Source organism: Canis lupus, chromosome 17 (genome assembly GCF_011100685.1).
Source record: "Canis lupus familiaris isolate Mischka breed German Shepherd chromosome 17, alternate assembly UU_Cfam_GSD_1.0, whole genome shotgun sequence".
Lineage (NCBI taxonomy): Eukaryota > Metazoa > Chordata > Mammalia > Carnivora > Canidae > Canis > Canis lupus.
Window position 1 is genome coordinate 64172141 of NC_049238.1, and position 13996 is coordinate 64186136.

The window sequence follows — 13996 nt, forward strand, 5'->3', positions numbered from 1 at the left end:
TTTCCTGCATAAAAAAGAGACACAGAGAAGTCATGACTCACTCTAGGCCATTCAACCGGGAAGCTTGGATAGGACCCAAGGGTGCTGACTCCTCTTGGGTCCTGTGCATATTCCATGTTGCTTGGTTTAAGGGCCCAGAGGCTGTGGACGCAGAGCTAATGAGATGAGCAGAGCTGGAGCCTGAGCTCAAGGTTGGACTGGACTGGGGGCCCTGTGGTCTGCCTGGGACACCCCAAAAAGAGGACACGAACGGTGCTCTGTATCTCAGACAGGCCCCGCAGCCACCGGCCACCCACCCCAGCCTCCACCACGTGCTTGCTGACCTTATTTCCCTCTGACAAGGCACGCATGGTCTTCAATAATGCAGGCCCCCACCTAACACAGAAGAGGCCTGTCACCCAAAAATAACTTGAAAAGCACACAGAGGGAAGCAGATAAGCATTCAAAATCATTTATTTATAGCACGGAGCACAAAGCCATCAAAGAGACTACAGGCAAGCGACAGCCTCAGCACCCCTTGGGGGGCAGCAGGGCGCCTCTCCCAGCCCACTGAGTTGCCTCAGAAATGTGCCTTCTGGATCTGGCCCTTCTGGGTGGGTCTGCAAAGAATTAAAAGACAGGGTGAGATACAGGGTGAGGAGGGGAGAGAGGGAGCGAATACCATGACCTCTGTCGGGTATTAGATTACAGAGCTCCAATAGGAGCTGCATGAGGTCCCTAGGGTTGGAGGGGTTTATGCAGCGGCTGGGGCTTCATCATGACCATGCTGGTAGCACCCCTGCCTGGGCTGGGTGGTTTGGGTGGATCAGTGCTTTCTACCTCTGGCTGCAGCTGAGTGAGAGAAGTGTCTGCTGGCTCCTGCCCTGTTTCTGCTGAGCAGACACCTATGGCCCAAGACCCCTCTCTGCCCACTCTTTCCTCCTGAGCTGCATCCCTTGGGTCCACAGCATAGAAGTCATTATGCAGTCTGGATCGGACACCGTGCACTCGACAACCTCTAAATCCCCTTCCCACTCTGAGTCTGTGTTCTAGAATATTCCAGCCCAGCACTATAGTCTTCAGAAAAGAAACATCAAATAGCTGTGTTGCATAAACAATTATTTCAAAGGAACAAAAGGAATGAAAAGCCAGAGAATTTCAGACTCGAATAACATAATTATTATTCAGAAATTTCAATAATAAAGGTGCTGTTATAGCTCTAAATGTGTATTTGGTTAACTTAAAACCTAAAATAATACACTGGCTGATCAAAACTGACAACACCAAAGCTAAATGTCACTGAATCCAGAACAATACATAAAATCAAACGCAAAGCAACAAGATTCTATCTAGATGGGCCAAGTGAATGCAGCCTGGTTCTCGGCCACAGATGGCCAGCAAACGCTTGCAAGGCTGGTGGACCAGCTGAAGGCTGAGACAGACCATCCACGGGCTTCTGCACCACTCAACCCCCGGTTCCTGCCCTCACTGGAGATGATTGCTGCCGATTGCAATCAAGGTGGAACCAATAGTAGTTTGTGAAGGCGACTGTGATCCCTAATTGATCAATCACGTCACATCCAATTTACTCCAGGAAAACTTGCAAAGTGAGGCGGCTTCACTCTGCCAGGATCCACACGGTATGTCTGTGCCGTAGCCTGCCGGAGAGCGGGTCTGTGGCAAAGACTACCTGTGTGGCCTACAGTGTGCCAAGGAAGACCACAAGAGTAGAACAGGGAGCAGAAATAGCCTTGGCACAGAACCCAATTAGGTTACTCTTTTTTTCTTTTTCCTGCGTTAAGAAAAAAATAACTTGCTTTGAGATTATTTCAAACTTAGCTGCCAAGTTGTAAGTACAGTACAAAGGATTCTTCTTTCGTATCCATTCACCCAGATTCCCTCATTGTTAATATTTCATTGCATTTTCTTTCCCCCATTTATGTGTTTGTATGCTGATTTATCTATCTGTGTTTGGTATACCCATTATTACTAGTCTTTTTTCTGAACCATTTGAAACCAAGCTGCAGACATGATACTGTATTGCTTCCAGATACCCCAGCATGTATTTCCCCCAAACCAGGTTGCTCTCCACATAACCATCATACAACCCTACAAATCAGAAAATCTGCGTGTGTACAATATCATCATCTGACCCACAAACTCCATTCAGATTCCACCAGCTGTCCCGACAACTCCTTCCTCTCTGGTGCAGGTTGCCAACACAGACCTGGCACTGTGTTCACTTGTATACTATATTAAGGTAGTTTCTGAATCTTCCCAACTTTTACATCCTTGACTATTCTGAAGAGTAAGGGCTTTATATTCCCTAGGATGTCCCTTAATCTAAGTGGCCTGATGTTTCTTCCTGGTAGAGCTAGATCAGGCTTTCCTGGCAGGAATACTGCAGAAGTGATCCCACACTTCTCTCAGTGCATCACACCACTTGGTGTCCATCTGTCTCAATGCTGGTTGACTCTCTGGTCATGTCGCCAACTTCTCCACCATAAAGTCACCATTTTCCCCTTTGAAATTTAGTGGTATTATATATGATGCTAATACCCTGTTCCTCATATAACCTCTGCCCACCAGCCTGAACCTCCATTGATGGCTCCAGTCTGAATCAAACACCGCTATGATGGCTGCCAAATGGCAGTTTTCTATTTCCCCTATCCCACCCTCATTTATTTGACATCATGCTCTAAAGAAGAGCTTTTCCTCCTCTCATATTTGTCTGTTGATTTATTATTTTTTATATCAGCACGAACTTAACCAATCCTATCTTGCTCAATAGATTGTATCTCTCACCATTATTAGTTGTCTTTATGCTAAAACTGCCCCAGATGTAGCCAGTGAGAACTTCAAGGTGACTCCTGTGTCATTTTGATGTGTTTTGATCCCTCTTTGGGGACCTCCCTACTTTCTGGCACAAAATAGGCTCCAGGATCATCTTGTACTTTCCCTGTCTTGGCCTGGAATCAACTGTTACTCTAGGGAGTACTGGTTCTTTTTTAGTGGTGGATGACATTTAGAGACCAAGATCTGAGCATGTGGTGTGCTCATTGCTGCTGTGTTGGCATTACTTCTGGGCCTGCTCAGTAGCACGTATGTACATGCTCTGTACATATATGCACACCCCTCTGTAACTATTTGTTTATTTGTATATAAAAAGCATGAGTTCATATAATTCCTCTGATTCCAATCCAAACCTTAGAGTTCACTCTAGCCTCCTCCCTTTCCATGCTTGTTAGTGCCCTCTGCAAAAGAAAGCAATCTGGTTCTCCTCATCTTTTTTTTTTTTAAGATTGATTTATTTGAGAGAGAGAGAAAGAATATGAGCAGGGGGAGGGGCAGAGGGAGAAGGGAAGAGAGAGAATAGTAAGCAGACCCCATGCTGAACTTGGGGCTCGATTTCACAACCCTGAGATCAGGATCTGAGCCAGATCGACAGTCAGATGCTTAACTAACTGAACCAGTCACCCCTCCTTCTCTTTAAGGTACATATAATGTACTTATATGCTCAACCAGTTTACTTGTTTACTTGATGGAGCCCATATTTAAAGATGGGCTCCATCTCTTCTGCCTGCTACTACACCTAGCCCACTCCTAGTTACTTTATATCCTTGGGTGTCAGAGGGGACTCTGCCCAAGGTGCCTCTTCATGATGTCCCTCTGTCCCCATCCCCACCCTCATCACCATGTGTTAGGCCCACCTCTAACTATTCTGTTTGGGGAAGGGAAGGGACAGTGGGAAATGTTGATTGTGCCTTTAAACTTGCTTAATATTTGAGCTTGCCAAGCCTTGTATATCTTACTGTTTACAAAGCCCGTTTGTATACATTGTGTCACCTAATCCCATTTCATAGATGAGGAAACAAACAAAAAAATCTCAACAGTTAAATGACTATGGTGCACAATTTGTAGATGGCTGAATCTAAACCTAAAATCTCTAGTTCATTCTACATAACAGGAGAGACCATCACACATAACATACTCTCAAGTCCTAGAGCACATGGCATCAACTTATCTTTGTCACCTCTTCCACAGTATGGATCGCCTGTTTCATTTGGCTTTTTTCCCCTATCAAGCAATCTTGGCATTGGTGGTTTGTACAGAATACTGAGGGTAGGTAATGGATGTAACCAGAGAAATCATGAAAGGGAAAAAGAAAAGCTAAGTGTAGCAGTTGTGCCCTGAGGTGAACCCCAGTGTACCTGTCCACCCCCCCCCCCCTTGAGTGTAAGCAAGACCTATGATCTGCTTCTAGCCAACATAATGTGGCAAAGGTGATGGGATGTCACTCCCATGATTACATCATTGCATTATATAAAACTCACTCATAGCAGACGTGGGTGATAGACTCTCCCGCTAGCCTTGGGGAAGGAAGCTGCCATGCTGTGAGGCTGTGGGAAGATCATGTGCCAGGAGCTATAGGCAGCTTCCAGGAGCTGAGAGCAAGCCCCGATGAGAGCCAGCAAGAAAGCAGGGACTTCAGTCTTTTATCTACTAGGCACTGAAATCTCTCACGTGAGTGTGGAAAAGGATTCCATGCTTTAGAAAGGCACGAAGCCCAGCTGCCACCTTGACTTCAGCCTTGTGAGAAACTGAGCATTTATATAAACATTTCTATGTCTATATGGTATAAATAGTCTCTATGTTTTCTATATTTCTATGGTACATACCAGTTTGTAGTATAATTTGTTATGAGCGATAGAAAATGAATACATTAGCCACTTCTCTCTGGATGTGCATGATAAGATGCAATTATATACTTTATGGTTTCAATGGTGGGGTTATATAGATTTGTGCACATGCTGCTGGGTAAACGTGTTCCAAATGTGTCTGCAGGATGAGAATGCTAATTTATTTGCCCAGATATGTGTCAATGTTGCTCTGGGAATAGGATCTTTTAGATTTTACAGTATAATCACTCAAATGTGTTTTTATGTACCTCATAATTTGGAGGGGTAGTATAGTGTGGTAGTTAAGAGCATAAATTGTGGAACCAGATGGACTGGGTTCAAGTCCCAGCTCAGTTACTTCCTGACTGTGGTTCTCTTGCTGTGTAGTAAACTACCCTAAAACTTAATGACTACAAATGACAGATATTTTATTTGCTTATAATTCTATGAATCAGAATTTGGGTGGAGCTCAGCTTGATGGTTGTGTTCTAGGAGCTGCTAACTGGGGTCATTCAACTGGCTAGGCTGGGTCAGAAGGTCCTGAAAAGCTTCACACATATGTCTGGCACTTCAATGCTCTTCCAGTGGTAGTTCTCTCTACTGGTGGTGAGTTTTAGCTTCCTCACGGCATGGTGGTCTCTGAGTGGTTGGAATTCTAACATGGCAGCTGACTTCATGAGAGAATGCTCCAAGAGGTCAAAAGTGAAAGCCTCAGATTTCTTAAAGCCTAAACTCAGGTATTACCATTGCATCTCATTCTTTAGGTCAAAGCCACTCACAGGAGTGGGTGTGGGGGAATAGACCCCACCTTTCCTTTGGGTGAGTTATAGTGCATTTGTAGCCATCTTTAAGCCATCACAATTTGGTTAAGCAAATCATTTTACCCTTTTCCAGAAATAATAATAGTATCTACTTCATAAACTTGCAGTAATTAAACGATTTAATATAGCAAGTGCTTATTAAAGTGCCTGGACATTGTAACTGCTATATAAGTGCTTGTTATCATTACTAAGTTTATATTAAAAGCATAGATATCAAAACAAAAATAGACATATGTACTATATAACACTAAAAAGCCTCTACACAACAAAGCAAACAACTTAAAAAAGGCAACCTACAGAATGGGAGAAAATATTTGCAAACCATATATCTGATAAGGGGTTAATTTCGAAAATATACAAGGAGCTCCTACAGCTCAATAGCAACAACAACAACAACAACAAAGACAAAACAAAGAAACACAAATAACCCAACTAAAAAGTGGGCAAAAGACTTAGACATTTTTTCCAAAGAAGATGTGTAAGTGCAACACGTATATGAAAAGATACTCAATATCATCAATTATCAAGGAAATGCAAATCAAAACTACCATGAGATACCATCTCACACCTATTTGATGGCTAATATTAAAAAAAAGATGCCAAGTGTTGATGAGGTTGTGGAGAGATTGGAACCCTTGTATAATGTTGATGAGAATGTAAAGAGTGTAGCAGCCATGGAAAACAGTATGGAGATTTCACAAGAAATTAAAAATGGTATTTTCATATGATTCAGCAATCCCACTTCAGGGTATATATTGAAAAGAATTGAAATCAGATAATTTCTTTGAGATAGCTGCACTCTCATGTTCACTGCAGCATTATTCACAATGGCCAAGATATGGAAACAACCCAAGTGTCCATTGATAGATAAATGGATAAAGAAAATTTGGTATATACATGCAATGGAGTGCCATTCAGCCTTTAAATAGAAGGAAATCCTGACTTTTGCAACAACATGCATATGCCTGGAAGGCATTATGCTAAGTGAAATATGCTGATCACAGAAGAACATACATTGCATGATTTCACTAATATGAAGTATCTAAACTCATAGAGTCAGAGAATATAACCATGGTCGTCAGGGGTTGGAGTGAGGTGAAAACGAGGTGTTTTCAGTGGGTATGCAGTTCCAGTTGTGCTAAATGAAGAAGTTCTAGAAATCTGCTGTATAACGTGGTGCCTATAGTTGACTATATGGTAATGTGCACTTTAAGATTTAAGAGGATAGGTCTCACGTTAAGTATTCTTCACATACACACGCAACCAAGAGGACACAAGGAAACCAGAAGGTATTAGATATGTCTTTAGATATGTCTTTTCCCTTGACTGTTGTGATGGTGTCATTGGAGTTTGCATATGTCCAAACTCATACAGTTGTACAAATTAAATGTGTGCAGCTCTTTGCATATCAATTATACCTCGATAAAACTTTTAAAAATAGATTTATTTTTTTACTTTTTAAAAAAGATTTTATTTATTTATTCATCAGAGACACACAGAGAGAGAGAGAGAGAGGCAGAGACACAGGCAGAGGGAGAAGCAGGCTCCATGCTGGGAGCCGATGTGGGACTCGATCCCAGGTCTCCAGGATCCCTCCCTGGGCTGAAGGGAGGCGCTAAACTGCTGAGCCACCCAGGCGTCCCTAAAAATAGATTTAAATAAAACTGATTTCCCATTCTGGATCGTGATCCTGGAAAGCAGGTATTGTGCTTAATACATTTTTACTCTTCACAACCCTTTCTTGGGTGGCACTTTGGATATGTTAGCTCAAACTATATGAAACGGGCTGATATTTGATAATTTTGACATATGAGGATGACATTTTATATGTCTCAACATCATAGTATGTACTTGATAAGTGTTTATTGAATGAATGATAAGGACTTGGTATTTATTTGAAACTTTTATACCTAATCAGTGAAATCAACCAATTTTAGCCTGGGTCTCTTTTTTGAAAGCCAGACTTCTATATCCAACTGCCTTCCTGACATTTCCTGTTGGGTGTCTAATGGGCATCTCCAGCTCTGTGTGTCTGAAATGAAATTCTCACCCTAGTGACCATTTTCCCCCCTTTCTTCTGCATCTTGCTCGTCTCAATAAACAGCATCAGTATTCTAGTAAGAAATGTAAGGATATTCTTTGATTTCTCTCTTCTTCACAACCAACTCCTGAGCAAGTCTGGTTGGGCTTCTTTCTTTCTTTTTCTTTTTTTTTTAAGATTTATTTTATTTAGTCATGAGAGACACAGAGAGAGACAGGCAGAGATATAGACAGAAGGAGGAGCAGGCTCCCTGCAGGGAGCCTGATGTAGGACTCCATCCCAGGACCCTGGAATCAGGGCCTGAGCCAAAGGCAGATGCTCAACCACTGAGCCACCCATGTGCCCCTGGTTGGGCTTCTTTCAAAGAACACCTGGAGTCTGGCGCTGTGAGTGAGTTCTATGCTGGTCCGAGGCTCTGTTGTTTCTCACCTGGTCTCCCTAGTCATCCCTCTGATTCCATCCCCAACCTCCTAGAGTCTATTCTATACTCAGCACCCCAGGTGAGGTTTAAAAATGAAAATCAGGCCATCACACTCCTCTCTCATGACCTGGGGCTGACCATGTCTCCCATCTCCTCTCCTATATACTCCCTCTCTTCCAGTCCTTTCTGTCACACTGGTTTTGTGCTGTTTTTTTTTTTTTTTTTTTTTTTTTTTTTTTTTTAACATGCCAGCTCATTCTCTCCCTGGGCCCTCCTGCCTGGAACACTCTTGCTTCAGATACTGACATGGCTAATCATTCACTTCCTTCATGTCTCTAGCATGACATCCAACTCTCACCTCCCAGAGAGACACCTCTGTACCCCCAATAGCCTCCCAGACTGGAGTGGAAGAGAGTGAGACTTGTCCCTGACTTGATCATCACTTCCCATGTGGTATCCACTCAATAAATAGTGAATGAATTTAAAAATTAGAAAACAGAACAGAGACATGGACAGCTGGGACTAAGGACAAAGGAGGGATGGAGGAAACATTTCAAAAGGTATTGATCTATGATATCCAAAACTGACATATTTTTAACCAGGAGAAAAATAGAACTAGTAAGTCCTGTGGCAGCATGGAGGAGGGTGCTCTTGGAAAGCTTCACGGCAGAGGTGGCATTTGGGAGACATGGCATTTTATGGTTCCACAGCAAGTAAGTAACTGGGAATTCTAATTCAGGCAGTCTGAGCCCATAGCCCTTGCTCTTAGACAGTGGGTGAAACGGAAAATGGGGGTGGGCTGGGCTGGAGGCCCAGCTTTGGCTGTGCTTGAGCCGGGCAGGAGGGTACAGAAGACTGCCCAGGGCCCCCAGGGAGCTACCTTGCAGTGTTTCATCCCCCTGACTGTTTGAAGATGAATGAGTACAAACACTCACCATGCTCGCCCCTAATGTAAGAAGGCTGCTCAGGCCAATAGTGTTGGATCTGTTCTATGACTTCAAGCTCTGGATCATCATTTTTAAAAATCACCTATTTTTAAAAAGAAGAAATGAATTTGTTCGGTTTTATTTCCCATATTTGGATAATATACAGAAGCCACTTAGAGCTTAATATTAACACTCTACATCAATGTCGGCCGTGCTCTCAGCGGCGCATGTCACATTTCAGCCATCTGCAGACTCTAAATGTTAGACTCTAAATGTTAACTTGGTTCCTCCTCAGCAGCAGAAGCCGGAAAATTCAACAAGAAGCCCCTGCGCCTTCAGCTCAGAATTTCAGCAAGAAGATGAGTCTCAGGGCCATCTGTTTGGAAGGCTATCTGAGAACCTGTCCCCACCCCCGTCACCCTGTGCAGCTACAGACGTTAGACCCAAAGCTTGGCAAACACCAGTGATGTGTCTCATTTAATCCCCCGGACATGCCAGTACCCACCAGAACTGTCTGGAGGGTGAAGAGGTGGTCTCAAGGATCTTCAGGTCAGCTGACACCTCATGCCCCCAACCATGCTGCCAATGCTGGTTATTGCACCCTGTCTTCTGTCCTGCTTTCCTGGTTCCTCTGTCTCTCTGTCTCTCTAGCACCTGCTGCCTTAAGGGGCCCATCCTGCCTACTGCCCACTCTTCCCCCACTTTGCTCTCTCTGGCACTGCTCACCCTGATCTGGACCTTTCTGGTCTCTTCTGTTACTGTTTTTGTTTTTTGTTTTTTTTTAATTGAGGTGTAATTTACCTACAGTGAAGTATGCAAATCTTCCTGGATGGCTCAGTGCCTTTTGATATAGGTCCATAGCCATGAAACCACTGCCCAGATCAAGATATAGAATCTCTAGCATACCAGTGGGCGCTTTGGGGTCTCTTCCCTCACTAACTGGGTGACCACTGTTCTGATTTGCATCACCTTCCTTGAATTTCCTCTCCATGAAATCATGCCCAGATGCATCTCTAGCTCCTCAGCCATGGTGCTGTGGAAAGGAAGAAATGTACAGGAGGGTGGCCTGGTGGACCTCCTCGCGCTCACACCATCTTGGCCCCTTCTTGGAGGCCTTCAGTGCAAAGGGACTTTGTGTCTGGCATTTCCCTGCTCCACACTGGCCCGGCTCTGGGGTGTTTCTGAAACGGTGCCCATCCCTGGTCCTCTGTGCACTGGGTCCTGCTCTGGGAGAGGTCCTACTACATCCTTAAACAAGTCCTCCAGATCCCTGCTCATTCCAGGTGGCCTCAGCTTTCCTTCTATGTTACCATAGACTATCAGGTATAAAAACAACCTAAAATATCTTCCTGTCTACTTTTTAAAAATTAGAAATTAAGAATCACACAGTGGCTCAGCAGAGGCTTGAAATCAGGCCTACTATCCCCATCCTGTGCTCTTTCTTCCCCCCTTCCTCACCCTTCCCCAGCACTTTCTGCTGATCTCCAGGGTGTATCTCCCACCAAGGCCAGCATAGCTGGTGTAGGGACCTACCCTGAGGTGGGGCCCAGGAATGACACATGCCCCTGATCAAAATCCTACATTGCCTTCTTATCCCCGAAATCTGGGGTTGTTTTCACTGGGATGTGGCCTTCACACCACAGTGAGAAAGCAGACTCAGATGCAAACATCCCTGGGATAAGAGACACATTAACTTCACACCGTTTGCAAATGATAGCCTTTCATTCGTTTATTTTCCCAGTGAAGGCTTATAAGGCTTCCTTACTTGAATCGTTACTTGAAGTAGGTTTGGAAAGGATGAGAGGGGTGAACCCAGGGGCCCTGGGGCCTGGGAAAGCAGAGATAACACCATGAAAGGGGAAAGGATGCAGACAGCATCCACTGAAAATTCTTCCAAACTCCCAGAGTGGGAGTTTCCCCCAGCCTCCTGCAGCCCCCCATGATCTGGGTCAGTGTCCTAGAGAACATGTAGATCCAGGGATGTCCCCAGACAGATGAGGCCTGGGGGCTAAGGGAGAGGCACCCAGCACAGAGCTGCCCTCCACTCAGTACCTCTCCTCCTCTCTGTGGTCCGGGGTCTCCTGGTGATGGGAGAAGCTATCTTGCCACCCAGGAGCTGCCATCTGTTTTCTTTTTTCTTTTTTTTTTTTTTTTAAAGATTTTATTATTTATTCATGAGAGACACACAAGGAGAGAGAGAGAGAGAGAGAGAGGGAGGCAGAGATACAGGCAGAGGGGGAAGCAGGCTCCACGCAGGGAGCCCGATGTGGGACTCAATTCCGGGACTCCAGGATCACACCCCAGGCCAAAGGCAGGCACTAAACCACTGAGCCACCCAGGAATCCCCAAGGAGCTGCCATCTGATAGGAGAGGAAGAACTCTTGCACAAGAGTGAGCAACTTTGGGCTGGCTAGAAGTAAGCGCCTTACATGCAGGTGCACATAGCACAGGCAGCAGAGCCTGAGATACTCGGGCTAATTTGCTCACGACAGGCCCAATCATGTATGGGAGCCACAGGTTAGGAAAGATTTGAAGGAGAGATTTCATCCTGCCCTCATTGGTATTGAGGCCAGGGACGGGTCTGATCCAGCTCTCTCCTGCTCACAGACAGGGCTGCCAGAGAGAACTCCCGTCTCTGACTGATTCCCCACAAGGTAGCATGGGCCGAAATCAGGTGTGACTCCACTCTCTTGTCTCTCCAGTGGCTTTCCGGTTGCCATTCTACCCCACCTTCACCACCCTGCTCTACTGCCCAGCGGAGTCCTTGGTGGAAGCTTTGTCTAGCTACACCTATTCTGATGGCTCCCAATTCACAAAGGCATCTCGAGTCATTGCTTGTCCTTCATCGGCTACTAAGACACACTCGGTGAGAATACAATGTGAAGTGCTCACCTACCGTCCGTTCTCAGATCCTGTGGCCAGAAGGTGGTAGAACCGAGACTTGAAGTGCTGCCTCTGATTCTGAATCCAGAGATGTTTCCTAGGATGAAGAAGTTGGGGCTTTGGTGAGCAGTGACTCTGAACCTAGGGCTTGGGGCCCCACTAATGCCAAGACCCTGCCTCCCTGTGGGGCAGCCTAAGTTTCATCTCCAGTCATGTACCAGGCTCTTTGGGCATTCTCTGTCTCAGCCAAGCTGCTGGACTGTGAGAAGGGAGCCTGAGGGGGTGAAAGCCAGCAGAGGAGGGTTGAAGTTTTGTTGCAGGGAAGGGGAATTGGGGGGCTGAGCAGAGAGATGGTAACAAGGGATGCCTGGGAAGTTTCGGCATATGATGCCCAGTGTCATCCCCTCTGCCTCTCAACAAACCTCTGGGGGAAAAGACTAAGTTGTCCATCAATGTTTTTCGGAGGTATGATGTGTGCGTGTGTCTGTGTGTGTGTGCGGTGCAATACCCGCTGACACTGGCCTCCTGCAAGAGCTACAGATGAGCAGGGTGGCCAGAGGAGGTCCAGGAGGTTTCTCATGTGAGGCTGCAGCATAGCCTGCCCCCTGCCATGATCCTGCCTAGGCTCAGAGTGCCATCCTATCCTACCTAGGATTTGGGCAAGTCACCTGCCTGTGAGCTCACCCCTTGGGACAGCATCTGAACACTCTTCTGGAGGTTTCAAGGTGAGATGCTGCCTTGGTTACCTTCCTAGAAGTTAACCAGGAAGATGTCCAGAAGCACTTGCAAATACATATTTTTAAAAAGAGACAGAGCCTGCCACAGAGAGGAGGAAGATGGCTAAGAACTCCTGGACTCAGCTGCGGTGATTTCCCATCAGCTTTGAAAGTGGGGAGGAAGAAAGGAGGATTTTTTTCACCCTCCTTTCTCCAATAAGCCCTGGAACCACTCAGAGTTTGAGTATTGAGTATCCTTATTGAGTTTGAGTATCCTTATTGACTCCATCTGCTAAAAAGGAGGTGGGGTGGGGAGAGAGAAAAAGGAGTGGGAGTCAGGCTCCAGGGCCAGGCTGGAGGGGCGGTGAGTTGGAGGGATGCCCAGGTCCTGTTTGTCTTCTCTCCGCCTTGGCCACAGGCCAGAGAGGACACTCGTGGAGATGGGGCACTTGAAAGAAAGTCCTGGAGCCAAGAGCTTCAAACAATTGCTGAAAAAAGGAAACCAGTTTTAATTATCCCCCAAATTAGGGGGTTTCTTTGTATTTTTATGTCTATTCTTAGTCCTGGAAACAAAAAAAAAGTTTTGTACAAAATGCAGAAGTGAGTTAAGGTTCTGTAGAAATGGGAGTGTGTGGGGGGGAATCCTCAACACCACCTGGAGGGAGCTACCTCGCCCGAGGTCATGCTCTCTGGAGTGTGATCCCCCAGCCAATGACTGATGAAGGTGAAGTGAGAAGCCCAGAGAAGGACATCTCATCTCCAGAGCTCCCTTCAGGGTCAGCCAAGGCTATCATGGGCATGGACCAAGGACCGAATTCTCCCTCTGCCTACTCTTGCCATGGTGTTGATCCCAATGGCCCTCTTCATTACGCATCCCACAAGCTGAACTCCTCTTGAGTCTGCTTCCCAGAAAGCCTCCCCAGCCACAGAAGACCATCAGGACATGTGTAATAAGTGCAAGAAAGGAAGTAAACAGGCTGTGTGATGGAGAGTGACTGCAAGGGGGGGGCCAGAGTGGGGCTGGGGGTCTGCTGTAAGGGAGATGGCCGGGTGGACATCTAGGCTGACACCAGAGAAGAAGTTGGTCTTGAGAAGAGCTGAAGCACATGCTCTCCATGCAGAGGGGACAGTTAGAGACTCCAAGCATCAAAGGGCCTGATATGTGCTTGTGTCTCCCTAGGTGAGAATAAGGACCAGGTGGGTGATGGAGAGCCCTGGAGCAGGCAGGACCTGGGAGAAGAGACTTAAAGGTGAATTAGTTATTTCCAGGCATGAAAGAGGTTCCCCCTCTTTGGACCGTCCTAGTCCAAGGGACACCATAGGCAAAGGCACAGAATGAGAAGAATCCACTATGGCTGGAAGGTGAGAGTGGTTGGTGGGAAGGCAGGGAAAGGGGGTGGAAAGATACATTGACGTCAGGGTTCATGATGGCCAGCTCTGTGTGTGGGTGAGGTGTGGGGAGTGTTTTGAGAAGAAAGCAGAGAGCTGTGCTGAGGTGGGACTGGTGAGGAGGAGAGACTGGCACCTGGG

At 46.0% G+C, this 13996-nt stretch overlaps 1 long non-coding RNA gene across 1 annotated transcript in view; it reads right to left on the bottom strand.

Moving 5' to 3' along the window:
* Positions 1–466: 466 nt before the first annotated feature.
* Positions 467–13996, bottom strand: part of LOC102155426 — a 61830-nt gene continuing 48300 nt past the window's right edge. The window contains exons 2-4 of the long non-coding RNA XR_005371933.1: positions 11764–11847; positions 8877–8970; positions 467–599 (exon numbers count right to left, since the gene is read on the bottom strand). This is a non-coding gene — a long non-coding RNA (uncharacterized LOC102155426). The remainder of the gene's footprint in view (positions 600–8876; positions 8971–11763; positions 11848–13996) is intronic.